This window comes from Mirounga angustirostris, unplaced genomic scaffold, assembly GCF_029215605.1.
Source record: "Mirounga angustirostris isolate CCGP_5_RB_7025 unplaced genomic scaffold, mMirAng1.0.hap1 SCAF_10, whole genome shotgun sequence".
Lineage (NCBI taxonomy): Eukaryota > Metazoa > Chordata > Mammalia > Carnivora > Phocidae > Mirounga > Mirounga angustirostris.
The window spans coordinates 89,230,748-89,243,283 of record NW_026991718.1 but is presented as its reverse complement, the minus strand read 5'-3'; the positions used below and the strand labels follow the sequence as shown (position 1 = coordinate 89,243,283).

The 12,536-nt window shown below is 48.6% G+C and overlaps 1 protein-coding gene across 2 annotated transcripts in view; it reads left to right on the top strand.

Moving 5' to 3' along the window:
• The first annotated feature begins 556 nt into the window (after positions 1-556).
• Positions 557-12,536, top strand: part of SYNDIG1 (synapse differentiation inducing 1) — a 183,843-nt gene continuing 171,863 nt past the window's right edge. For both annotated transcript variants that reach the window (XM_054509985.2, XM_054509986.2), the window contains exon 1: positions 557-677. The gene's annotated coding sequence lies outside the window, so the exon portion shown is untranslated. The remainder of the gene's footprint in view (positions 678-12,536) is intronic.

Here is a 12,536-nt window from a genome sequence, read left to right as displayed (position 1 = left end):
TAGGACCGAGGGGAACCGTCTCTTCTCAGAGCCAGGCTGCAAATCCCTGTCCTCCGAGTACCCAGCACCTACCCACCCTCCCCCAGTCTCTGTCGCTTTCACATTCCCAGACACCGAACCCGGGGCCACCCGCCAGACGTGATCACCCCCGGGGGCCCGGTCAGCTTGGGGCAAAGTTGGCGGCCGCCTTCGCACGAGCCCGTTCCCTTCTCCTCCTCGCTGCCATCCTCCCCCGGAGCCCGTGGCCACCGCCTCCAGCACGCGTGTCGCCAGGCTTGGCGAGCCAAGTGGCGCGTCCCGGGACGCCCCTCGCCCAACCTGCCCGGAAGGCGCGGGCCGCGGGACTCTCCCCGCACCCTTTCTTTTCCCGGGGGCTGGAGGGCCGGGCTCCGCCCCATTGCCGCCACCCGCCAGCTCCCCGCCGCCCTGGGCTGCCGCCGCTGCCCCTAGCCGGGCGCTCCAGCACGCGCGGGGCGGCCGGGGGCGCGGGAGGCGAGCGCAGGGCGGGGAGCGGCGCAGAGGGGAGGCGGGGAGGGGGGGAGGGCAGAGGAGGAGAGAGCTGGGGAGCTGGGGAGCAGAGGCGGGCGCCGCACCGCCCCGCGCCCCGCACGCTCGCCGGCTCCAGAGACGCGCGGGCGGCCGCCTGGGCGCACTGGCCGGGTCACCTTGTCCGGGAGGTAAGTCCCGACCGCCCCGGCAGCGCGGGGTGGGCAGACCGGCCGGCAGGAGCAGGGCGGGGGCCGCGGGCGGGCGCAGGAGGCGGCCCTCGCTCGGGAGGGCGCCCTGGCTCCGCCTAAAGAGCGCGCAGACCCAGCGGCGGCGCGATGCCCGCGGTGAGTCCGGGTGGTCGCGGCGGCGGGACCTGGGAGGCGCGGGGTCGCCAGGAGCGAGGGGAGAGCAGAGCGGGCGAGGAAGATGCGGAGGAAGGGGCCGGGTGCTGTCAGCCCCGGCTGCAGCTTGGCGCCTCGCCACCCCAGGCGCCCCGGCGACGCGGAGGGGCTGCTGTGCAAAGTCGCTGGGAGCTAGTGAGACCCAGACCTGGGAGCGCAGAGCAGCGGAACTGCCCAAGGCCCTGACGGCGCGCGGCAGGCATTGGCTCTGCGGGTTCGGGCGACTCCCTGAAGCGACCCAAAGGAGACCGGCTGGGGCTGGTGAGCGGGGCAGCCGCGGAGCTGGGGGCCGAGGTCCAAATGGGACCGGGAAGGGAAACCGGCTTGGATTGCCTTCGCCAAGCAAAGGGGAAAAGGAAGGCGAGGGCGCGAACGCGCTGGGATGGGGACTTCCAACCCCGAACCAGGACGAAGGCGGGGACTCTTGGAGCCCCCTGCTTCCGAGAGCTCTCTGGTCCTTGGCAGCCGCGACAGCCCGCAGCCCTGGGAGTCGCCAGCCCCGGCTCAGAGAGGGGACCGAGTGGACACGCTTTTGGGGATCAAGTTCTAGTCTCGATTTCCCTAGGCATGATTTCTGCCTCTTGGTGTGCGCTCTCCGAGCTGCGGACAGAGAGGAATGGATTACGGGCAGAGTTGGGCACTTTTCTGAGGGAAGGGGCTTTGATAGCTTGTGCGTTTTCTGCAAGACTCCAATAGAGTGGGCGCTTGCAGTCTTGCTTTGGGGAGGATGCCAGTGGGGTCGCTTGGCTTTTCTGAAAAACTAGAGGAAGGCATCATCTGGTCGCTTTCATTTCCTTGGAGGCGGGGGGGGGGGGGGGCTTGCCCGCAGAGGCTTGAGCTTCTGGCACCCAGACTTCAGGTGAGCGCAGCCCTTCTGCGGCGTCAGATGCGCGGGCGCCGCGGGGCTAGTGGCACGGACTCAAGGTCTGCGCCTTCCCTGGCCCTGTCCCGGTGCTCGAGACAGCAGACACCAGCCGAGGGCTTAGCTGATTTGAGGGATAGAGGGTGGGTGGCTGGCTCCGTTTTCTAGTTAGAATGGGGCTCAGGCGGTGGTGCGTGCTCGACTGTCTGTGTATCTGTCCGTCTCCCTCCTACTGGCCGGCGTGTTTAGTCAGAGCCCAAAGGGAGAGGCGTGCTGCGCAGACCTGCAGCCTGTGGGGTGACAGCCTGGTAACCTACCCCAGAGCGAGCCAACTTTTCCTTGCTTTGGTGTGATTGCCAGGACAGTCTGTGTTGGTGCTGGATGTGGTCCTCCGAGAGGGGTCCGACTCCAAAATCCTCACAGAACTGAAGATGAGCCACCGAGGTGGCCCCGCAGGCAGTCAGATGTCCCTTCTGGCTAGGACAGGAAGTAACGGGAGCCAAATTTTCGGATGACTGATTGCATACAGTGTGCCTGGTGGTTGTGTGGAGTGTCTTTTTGGAGATCAGACCACAGGTGCCAAGCCTGTGAGAGGGTGTGAGGAAGAGCCCTCCACCTCCTTCCTTCCCTCCCTCTTTCCAACGCCCCTGGTACCTTTGCAAGGAGCAAATGTTGGTTTGTAGCTGGTCTGGTGCCCTCTCCCACCCCGCCCCCACCTACTGCATGAAAATGGGATCACCATAGCCAAGAGGGCCTTGTTAAATAAAGGGGGGAAATGGGAAAATCTGTGTTTAAAGTTGTTTGTTTTTTTTTTACGATGGAAAATTTCAATGGTACACCAAAGTTGAGAGAATAATATACTGAACCCCCAGTGTACTCTTCATCCAGCACCACATTCTGACCCTTTGTCCTGACCTCTTTTTAATCACCCCTCCTCAGAGTTTTGGAGGCCATGTTTGATGAAGAATTTAAAAACCCATTCCAAGCCCACCTCATCTCTAAACACATCCCTGTGTATCTACAGCTGATGACATTTTGTTCCATTTTCACCTATCATCAAAAAAAAAAAAAAAAACTGCTTTAAATGATTCTATTAGAGCCTAGGTGATGTTAAAATAGAAATGAAGGCGCCTCCACTTCTGTGTTGAGGTAGTAAAAAAAAACCTGCTGATGTTCCTTGAGACATAGGGGGGATTGAAGAAGGAAAGAGAAATCCAGATCCTGAGAAAAAGAGACATTTGAAACCATTAGATTTGACTTACACTAGTTGATGTGTAGGGAATAAACAGGATTCCAGCTGAACCATGAGAGGCAAAATAATTATATATATATATATATATATATATACATATATATATATATATATAGTAAAAACTTTAAACTCAATCCATAAATCAGAAGCAATTAATTTATTCCACATTTAGCATGACATAAAAGTGCTATACACTGGACTTGACTCATCTTTCCCATTAACTCTGACCTGTATTTTTCTAGGGAGTTATTTCTATTATAAGATAATAAAATGGGGGCGCCTGGGTGGCTCAGTTGGTTAAGCGACTGCCTTCGGCTCAGGTCATGATCCTGGAGTCCCGGGATCGAGTCCCACATCGGGCTCCTTGCTCGGCAGGGAGTCTGCTTTTCCCTCTGACCCTCCCCTGTCTCATGCTCTCTGTATCTCATTCTCTCTCTCTCAAATAAATAAATAAAATCTTTAAAAAAAAAATAAAAAAAAAAGATAATAAAATGGTATTTTCTTATGTAAGTTTTCTATCCAAGACACTAGTCGGTGCTATTCTGGGGTTCGTGAGCAGTACTGAATATTTCATCTCTCAATTAGAAAATGTTTGGTCATCACACCAGTCACATCTGATACCACCTCTAGGGAGATACTCTGCTTACAAAGGTTTGAGTCCAAATGTGGTTTCTGTTGGCTGGAGACGAATAGCAGGGTGAGGCCTCCAGAGACAATGGGAAGTGATTCCCCACCACATTCTTACACGGCTCCTTCCCACCCTGCCACCTCTGTGCCTTCCTTTATATAAAAGCTGCTCCTAAAAATTGTCAGTGTTCTTGGAGGATTCAGTCAGACTTTTGAATACCTTTATAAAGTGCATTCTTTAAAGGCATCCTTAGTTAACCTTTTGCAATATGAATAACCATCCTGTAAGTGAGCAGTTTTAAACAAAATCTTGTCTTTCCATGATACCAGCATGGCCCTGAGCCCCTCATTTTGGCCTTTGCAGGCCCCCCAGGCACATTGGAGAGTCTCATGACCAACATGGACTAATTGCAATACTGTGACCTGTAGCTTGAGCAGACTTCATGTTACCAGCAAGATTCTTTTAGTGAGTGGGTGAAGGTGGCAAGGATTGAAGAGTGGGGTGTTCATTTGTCAGCATCAGCAAAGCAGTGGGGCTAAATCAGCAGCAAAACAACCTGTTCATTCAATGGGAAGTCCTGAGGCTATTTTGCTGAAAACACGCTGATGTGAGGTGGTACTGGAGCCGTAGCTTTGGACCCAGCATCTACACTGCACATGTTGCGCCAACATGTCAAAAAAGCAAAACATTGAAGATGTGCATACACTAAAAATTCCAAACATTAAAGATAGACTGACCAAGTTCCTGCCGATGCCACCAGAATTGGAATAATGAAGGTAGTAGCAGGTGGTTTTAACAAATGTGATTTTTCAACATTCTCTTTGCAAGATGCTTAGACATTTCCAGTTATTCCTGAGAGTTCATAAATGTGTTTTTAAAAGGGGCTGGGTAATCCTTTCAGGCACTAGGCTACAATCAGTACCTCCATGGTGGTTTTATTCGCCAGCCGGTGTAGTGGATTTCAGCTGAGTGTGCAGGGGGACCGAGTGGGGGATACACATTTGGGATGTTCCCAAGTCTGTGGCTACCCACCCCACTGCCTTTTCTGGAGGGCCTGTGAGGAGCTTAGGTTTCAGACTCTGGGTTCTGCCACTTGCCTTTTGGTTGATCTTAGACTGCTCACTTAGCTCTTCTGAGCTTCTGTTTCTTTTCATTTTTGTGCTTTCCAGGATTTTGAAAACAAAATGGTTATGGTTGACACAGTTTTTTTAAACAGGGAAGACGGGATTGAGAACATTTTAGTGTCTTAACTGCAAGTCTCTCTGGGTGAAGTTGCATCCCCATGGCCCTCTGAGAGCTCAGAACAGACCCTGCTCTGCACTTGCATCTTCAGCAAGAGTCAGAGTGACTATGGTGCGCATTCGTCCATGCGGGCGTGGGTTCTCATGTAAGAACGTGCCTGAGTGGTGCAGACATTCACGTCATGTGGGGTTTAGAGGGAGTATACAGGAGAGGCATGTGAGCAGAAATATATCCTTAACACAACTCAATTTTGACTCATATCACATTATAAAAATTACATGATGCATGGTCTCTAGGAGAAAACATTTTAATAGAGATTATCAACAAGCCACAAAGCACCAAAGCACATGGTAATTTAAGTTACGAACTTTGCTTAGATCAAAAGTCCAAGTCATCTTAAATCATTTTATGATAAATAACCTGTTAGGTTGCATTACATAAAATACTGAAGACCAACAGTGACAAATAAGCACTGGGATCGGAGATAACGGGCAGACCAAGCATAACATGAACAGGAAACATTATATATGTGTAGAATATATACGGAAGATAGAAGCTTCTTCTGGAAGCATAGTTCAGACCAGCCCAGGGGACAGCTTTGCATATTTACTCACATGAGAAGAATTTATCTAGGAGTTCAATTAACATTATTACAGAGAGATGGGGAGTTTTGCCCTGGAGGCTCAAATCAATGTTCAGTTGTTGTGAAACATTTTGAGTTTTTAGTTCTCAATCGATTCTTGTGTGCTCACAGTCATTTGAAACTTAGGTCTTGATAATGCTATAATGTAGTGGCCTTTAGGGGGTGTGACTCCGTGGAAGAGGGAATGGAGGCATTTCCTGATTGCACGGTGAGCCTTTCAGAAAGGGCCCGCTTCGTTTAAATTCATATGATAAAAAATCATTGCTTCTCAAACCTTTGACCTTCACTGGCTAGCCACTTTCAAACATGCCTCCCATCTGTTCCTCTTTAATCTTCTCTTGATCGGGGAATGTCAGTGTCCAAAACAAAACAAAAAAGCAAACAAACATTCCAGACAATTAGAACTACAAATGTTTTATTTCATTGCCTCAACTTTAAAGATACTTCTGAAAGAGAAAAAACATTTTACCTCAAATATTCTGGAGCTTCACCTCTGCTCAGGGAAGCAAAGAAAAAAAATGTTACATGAACTCACCTTTCTGCCATGTGTACAATATGCAGGGTTTTTGTTTGTTTTTGTTTTTGAGAGAGAGGGAGCTCGAGTGTGAGCAAGGGGGTGAGGGGGCAGAAGGAGAAGGAGAGAGAGATCCCAAGCAGGCTCCATACCCAGCAAGGAGCCCGACACAGGGCTGGATCTCACAACCCTGAGATCGTGACCTGAGCTGAAATCAAGAGTCAGACACTTAACCCACTGAGCCACCCAGGCGCCCCTACAATTTTCAGTTTTTAACTTATTCTTATGACCTTATCCTCAGACCTTGGTGGCACAGGCTCTCAGTTGGCGTAGGTGTTTGAAATAAGAGGATTTGCTTTTGGGGTCCTAATGGGCTTAAGTCCTGGGACAGGGTTAGGAAAGCCAGTAGCATTGCTGAGGGGTGGCCTCAGACTGTACTTAGCATTAGAAGGGACCCTGAGGATGCCCAACTGCACCTACCATAGATTGCTACCAATTATTTTGTCATTTGCAGTGCCTAAACTTGCCTTAAATAAATAGTTGTTCCCTTTATCTGCAGGGGACGTGTTCCACCACACCCAGTGGATGTCTGAAACAGTGGATAGTACCAAACCCTATATACACTATGTTTTTTCCTATACATACATATCTATGGTAAAGTTTAATTTATCAGTTAGGCACAGGAAGAGATTAACAATGATGCTAATAATAAAATAGAATAATTATAACAATACACTGTAGTAACAGTTATGTGGATGTGGTCTCCCTCTCTGTCTCTTAAAATATCTTACTGAACTGTACTCACCCTTCCAGGGATGATGTGAGATGATAAAATGCCCACGTGATGAGGTGAAGTGAAGGGAATGGAGTAGGCTGTTGACCTTCTTACTGCCTGTCAGAAGGAGGATCATCTGCTTCTGGACCTCAGCTGACAGTGTGTAACTAAAACTGCGGAAAGCGAAACCACGGATAAGGGGGACGTTTCTGTAGGCAACCTTAATATCTGAAATCTCAGCCTTGGCCCCTTCCCCGTGTGTTTCCTTTAGAAGGGACCTTGTGCTTACCAGTTGGGGTAATGGGGCCGCGTCCTGTAGGGCAGTCAGGAAAGTTGAGATGTGACAGGTTAACAGTGTGCAGTGGGTTTGGACACCATCTAAGCACAGGGTCTGGCCTGTGTTAGTAGCTCAGACATTCATAGATGTATTTTAAGAGCCACTCAGCTGGGATGCCTGGGTGGCTCAGTCTGCCTTCAGCTCAGGTCATGCTCCCAGGGTCCTGGGATCGAGCCCCACACGGGGCTCCCTGCTCAGCAGGGAGTCTGCTTCTCACTCTCCCTCTATGTATGCTCTCACTCTAGCTCTCAAATAAGTAAATAAAATCATAAAAAAAAAAAAAAAGAGCCACTCAGCTGCTCCAGATGTCTTGTAGCCTCCGCGTGCACACAGATGGTGGACAGGCCCCTGCACTGGCCAGTGCCACCACTCCCAGCCCAGTCCTGGAATTCGTGCCAGTGTCTCTTGTCTGCATGCAATCCTATTTTCCCTTTACTCCCCCAATCTCTTTCTTTTCCCATAGTGCCCTTGGGCACAAGCAGTTCCTCCACAAAGAGCTATGAATGGATTAATTAATATGCATACTATTCCACAGCTTTCCTTTCTACACTAAACCCAGAAACACAGCACATTCCTTATCAGCACTCCAGTGCAGTGCAGTGCACTGAACTCCCTCACAAACGTGGATTCCTGGTAGAAGCTGATTTTAAGTAAAGGGGAATCATCTGTTTTGTTGTTTCTAAGTTCATTCTCTGCCTTTTATTCTTATATTGATTGTTGTTTTTTAAAGCCATGGATATAAGTGTCCCACCTTTACACATGGGGCAACCACATTGTTGTTCTTTATTCAGAATTAGATCATCAAGGCTCTTGGAATTCTCTTCTAACTGCCTCTGGGAGGGGAAGGCCATGCAACCTGCAACAGCGTCCCATCAGTGACTCAGAATAAGAGTGGGGGCACTGATTTGACGGTCTTGATCCTTCTGTCCTTCCCTTTGACCCTTCTTGGTGGGATCCTCTTGCATAATATTCATTGGCACGATGGTAAATCTGAGTATTTCTTGGTGTAAGTATATTGGCTGTGAATAGGAGCATTTTGGAACATCACAGTCTATTCTAAAGCAAGAGGAAAAATATATTTGTTGACTCAAAATGTGCAGAATAATACAGTTTCCTTTCCTGATACTAGACCTTGAGTAGCTGATTTGGCGAGTACCTTTCCAGGAAAAACATATCCTTCAGACTTTTGGGTCCCAAACATATACTGCCATCCCAGATTCCAGTAATTGCTTTGAGGTTGTGCACTGCAGGCAGGCCAGCAGGGCCACCCAGCACATGTCAACTCAGTGAGTGGCTCTAGCATGGTGGCGCCCTCTCTCCATTGGTCTTTGACCATGGTCCAGCCTCAAACACCCTCTTTCTTTGCCCTTGTCCCTTGGTACCTGCAAAGGTTTCTGGTGACCTTCGGAAATTGCCTACTCCAATTTAGAATTGCAAGTTATGTCCCATTTTAGGCTGATTTCTAGGGCTGGAGAAACTTTGCCTGGTGGGAGGGACCCTAGGCCCTCAGGCACCCAGATGAACTAGTAGATCCTCCTGGTAGCTTCTGAGGGCCTTTCCATAGCCCAGTTCCTGAGTCTGGCCACAGGCCCCACAGCTTCTCTGCTTCTGCAGAATAGGAGCTCAGCTTCCACACTTGACAGGTCACCCCAAACTCAGGATTTATGCTCCTGGGCTTGTCCTGTGCACTCCTGGGAGAAAGCCATGTGACCTCTCTGGAACGTCATCCTCAGACTAGAAAGGGTCTCTCCATCTTCCAGGTGAGGGCCCAGAGGCCTGTGTATGCACATGAGCTCTCTGCATACCAAGGCCTGAGGAGTGGCAGTGTCAAGGTGAAATCAGCCCACTTTAGGAGCAGAAGAAGTGCTCAGTAATGACCATGAGTTTCTAGAGTGTGGACATGGCAGGTGGCGGAGGCATGACCAGCTAGGAGAGCAGGGGACTGTGAGTCTTGATGGGGCACATGGCACTCACTTTCCCTTGGGCACCAGAGAAGTGGATTGGAGGCAGCCATGGGCTGTGGAGGCATTGGCACTTCAGTAGAAATTGAGGCTGTTGTGGTGGGGGTGGTGAGAGGTGAGTGATGCAAGGGCTCATAGACAGACGAGCCCTGGCCCATAACCAGGCCTCACTTCTGCATGGCTACAGATACTCCAGTTGCCAGGGGCTGGCCCGTCTGGACCTATGACACCGTGGCAGTCTTCTAGGCTTCCTGACCTCAGGATTTGACTCTTCAGGGCTGGACATGGACACCACTCCATGAGTCATAGACCTCCACTTTCCACTCCCTCTCTGAGGGGAGGTGTTGCACCCACTGGCACCTCACAGCAACACTGGGCTGGCTGCACTGAAAGGGGCAGCCTCACCATTCTGGTTTCTGGATGAAATGGAGGGGAGTGAGTGAATTTGGAGAAGCCAAGTGAGCTCAAGTCTGGAGGCCACATTAAAGCTTGCAGAGCTTGTTTGTAGCTTGTCATGAGGGTTACCAGGATAACCAGTGGATGCCTTCTACTGCTTGTATCTTATTATATTATCCATATCTTTCTCCCAGAAAAGAAGAGGAAGGGAAGAGCAAGGAAGGGGAGGGATGGAGATTTGAAATGTGTGTATTATTCCATTTCATTTCTTTGGCAACCTCCTGAGATGCCCCCATAATATACTTGGTGGGCTGAGACCCAGAAGGTTTACTCAACCCGCTCTGTGACCTTTTACTGCTAGTTGTAGGGCTTCTGTGCATGGACCCAAATCTTGAGGGTTTGTTTCTGTGTTTGTCTCTAAAGTTCATGCTTTCTCACCCATGACACTCAGTTTTCCTAGCATTGCTAGTATCTGGCATAATGGTTAGGACAATAATACATCCTATATAATAGTTGGACAGACAAACAGATGCAGACACTTCCACTTTACAATGAAGCCCAAGGAGTACAAAATGTAATTAGGTCATTTCTCCATCTGTGCTTTTTGGTGGTTTCCTTGGAGGATAGTGACTACAGCAAGTCAGCAATCTGTTACCCATGGAATGGGGGAAGGGAAAGCTGGTTTAGGCCAGGCCGGGGAGTTGTGTGCCTAGAAAAGACCAGAACAGAAATCTCCTGCAGAACATATAGCAGTCACAGGGGAAAACCTGTTTCCTCTAAATGCCACGGGCCCCAGACATTTATAGAGAGCATCAAAATAAACTAAATAGGACAGCTGGTCACCCAGGGATGGGCACTCTGCTCTCTTGTTGCTCTCAGCATGAGGCTTTTCCCAGAAGATGCAAATGTCTTGTCTCCTTCAACATTGCCCAAAAATGCTGGTCTTCCTGGAATTTGTATCCAGAACTTTATATATTTCAAAAATATATTTCAGGGAGTTGGACTCTGCCCATTGTTCACGTCTCTCATCTTAAGACTAAGTTGGTGCCTTTCTTAGAGAGTGAAACACAGATGAACTTCATTGTCTCTTACAGCACAAATCAAAGGGTCTCTGTCTCCACTGTGGTATGGCTTAGCCCTGGAGGATGTCTTGGGAGTACCATCCTGACTGTGAACTTCTATCTTCTCTGACTCTTCCTTCCCCTCCTTGACCCTCCTTGATTTCACTGACCAGGCCTTTTCTGACAGAATGGGCTGAGCCCTCGCAGGAGGCCACTGTTTTTCATACTGCCCATATTCTAACTAACCAAACTATCCTGTGGTCTTGCTTTTGGCTGTGATTTAAATGCAGCTGGCTCCCAGATTTCTTTCTCTATCCCTAAACCCTCCCAAGCCTCAGCTTTGTCTATCCACATGCCCACTAACATCTCCCTTGGGGGCATCAGCCTCAGAGAACACCCTCTCAGCCTTCCCCAGGCCCTCCCGTTCCCTGCCCATGCCATTCCTGGTGATGACACACAGTGACCCAGATATCCACACCAGAAAACTGCTTGCTTTTTAGGCTCCTACCTCTTCCCCCCTTCCTCATCTCCAGATTTCTTTTCTTCTCAGTATTTTTTACCTCTCCCTTACATCTCTTCTACCTTAGCCCCATCTAGACACTCACCTCCTTCCAGGTTCTCTCAGCAGCTTCCTGCAAGGTCTCTTTACCGGCTTCCATGTGCTTCTCAGTTCCAGCCTCCAGGACTTTTGGAAGAGGGAGCATTCTAAAACACACCTCTGCCTCAGTGGTCCTCATCTCGAAGTGCTTCATCTCCTTCTCATCTCCAGTGAAATAGGACAGGCTGCCTGGGAATAATAGCAGGCTGTCCATGACATCCTATCCACCCTCCAGTTTCATCTCCACCTGTCTAGGTTCCCAGAACACTGGGCCATTCCTGCCCCCAACACACACACACACACACACACACTACATGCTTTCCTGCCTCTCCCCATCTCGGTTGGTGCCTCCTGCTAATCTCCTTCAAGGCTCAGCTTGGCCAGTACTGGTGCCCTTCCCTCAAAGTTCAGTGTCCCTGCCTCTGGGCTTCCTTGTTACCTGGGCCTACCTCACTGTGGTGTGGCATTAACAAAACAACCAAAGTAAGAAACATCTAGAAATAATTTTGACAAGAAATATATAGGAGCCATACAAAATAAACTATAGAATTTTACTCCTGGAATAAGAAAAAACTTGAAAAAGTGGAAAGTTATACCATGCTCTTGGATAAGAACACTCAGTAGTAACAAGATGACATTATTTTCACCAAGTTAATTTATAAGTTTAATGCCATTTATGTCAGAATGCCGATGTTATAATTGCCTTTTGAACTTGACACAATTATTCAAAACTTCCTGAAAGAATAATCAAGCTGTGAAGTTTTGTTTTTGTTTTTTTTTAAGTGAAGAGGAATGAAGGAGAACTTGTCCTCCCAGATAATAAAACTGAGCATCAAAACTATACCCATTAGGATGGCTACTATAAAATTAAAAACAACAACAAATAGTAAGTGTTGGAGAGCATGTGAAGAAATTGGAACTCTTGTGCACTGTTGGTGAGACTTTAAAATGGTGCGGTTGTTATGGAAAGTACTAGGAAGGTTCTTCAAAAAAAATAAACATAGAATTACTATATGATCCAGCAATCCCATTTCTGAGTATATATCCAAAATAATTCAAAGTGGAATCTTGAAGAGATATTTGCACACTCATGTTAATAGCATTATTCATGAGAGCCAAGAGGTAGAACTCAAGGATGCAGCCCAAATGTCCATTGATGGATGATTTTATTTAAAAGGATGTGGGATATATACAATGGAATATTATTCAGCCTTAAGAAGGAAGAAAATTCTGATCCATGCTACAACATGGATGAACCTTGAAGAATTTTACTAAGTGAAGTAAGCCATTCATAAGAAGACAAATACTGTATGATTCTACTTATTGAGGTTCCTAGAGGAGTCAAATACGTAGATACAAAATATAGATCAGTGGTTA